A 1,564-nucleotide genomic window follows, 5' to 3' on the forward strand; every position below is an offset into this window, starting at 1 on the left:
GCATGGTGGCGCATGCCTGTAATCCCAGCTACTCAGGAGGCTGAGGCAGGAGAATTGCCTGGACCCAGGAGGCGGAGGTTGCGGTAAGCCGAGATGGCGCCATTGCACTCCAGCCTGCGGAACAAGAGCGAAACTCCGTCTCAAAAAAAAAAAAAAATTTCTGGATATCAGGGTTTTGGGGATTTTTTTTTTAGATGTACTTCCTGTATGTGGAGTCAGCCGCTTTTAACGGTTGAAACTAGGATGCCGAATGCTAGCGAGGAAAACTTGCATATGCCGAAAATTGAACCAATATAACTTTGTTTGGAGACGCCAATAAACACTCCGTAAAATGTGGAAAATATGGCGCTTTAACTTGCAGGGCTGGCACTCATCAGTTTCGATGGGGGAAGAATGTCGAAAGCAGGCATTAGGATCCTTTTGGCACCTAGCTTACGATTCGGGGCTCTTTTTTTTTCCCCCCTCTCATCTTTCACAGACCGATAAAGTCCTCTAAGGTTGTATTACCCCCATTTGGCACTTGAGGAAACAGAAGCTACAAGATTATCGTTAGTTTGCCCATTTACGTACAATGCATATTTTGAATCTCCTATGGGGCACAAGCCCCTTACTGTCAGGTTCCACATTCAGTTCACTCCCCCGCTCCCCGGCAATGCCTCGCACAGAGTAAGCGCTCAGCTGAATTATCTGTGGAATGAATGAAAGAATGCACGTTCGCAGAAATCATTCTGCAGTCTACAGGAATTAGCAGAGCCCAGCCTCGGAGGGAAGATAGGGCGGAAGAAGCGGAGCCGCTAGAGACGAAGTGGACCTGCCACTTACTTTCCAGATGTCGGACTGCAGGCTCCCAAACTGCGCGTCAGAGCCACACCAGTTAAATGCGGTCTGCAAGATTTTCGAGAACTGGAATTAACTTCACTCGTGGCCTCTGGGAGGCGTGTCTCGCTTACAAATGTGCTGGGATGAGGTTCCGGTATCGGTAGTCCTTTGGAGATTAAATAAACGCTTTGAAATGTTCACGTTTTTAGAAATGCAGAGTACATTGAAACAGTATCAAGCTTCAAAGCACCTACCCAGCCTAGACTAAACTGTGGCTGGCACTGACTTTATACCAGGTCCTGTTCTAAGTGGTTTACATATTAACTCATTTTATTCTCATAACTATATAAAGTAGGTTATTTACCCCCACGCCCCACCCCCGCGTGACGGATTCTTGTTCTGTAGCCCAGGATGGAGTGCAGTGTCGCGATCTCAGCTCACTGCAACCTCTGCCCCCGGGGTTCAAGCTATTCTCCTGCCTCAGCCTCCCGACTAGCCGGGATTACAGGCGTCAGCCACCACACCCGGCTAATTTTTGTATTCTGGTAGAGATGGGGTTTCGCCATGTTGGCCAGGCTGGTCTCGAACTCTTGATCTCAAGGGATCCGCCCGCCTAGGCCTCCCAAAGGTTATTTTATTAAACCTATTTTCTAGATACGGAAACTAATGAACAGAGAAGTTAAGTCAAAGGGACACATTATGTCACAGCCATCTTCAAACCCAGGGAAACTATGGAGGCCCCACA

Source organism: Cebus imitator, unplaced genomic scaffold (genome assembly GCF_001604975.1).
Source record: "Cebus imitator isolate Cc_AM_T3 unplaced genomic scaffold, Cebus_imitator-1.0 Scaffold460, whole genome shotgun sequence".
NCBI classification, from domain to species: Eukaryota; Metazoa; Chordata; class Mammalia; order Primates; family Cebidae; genus Cebus; species Cebus imitator.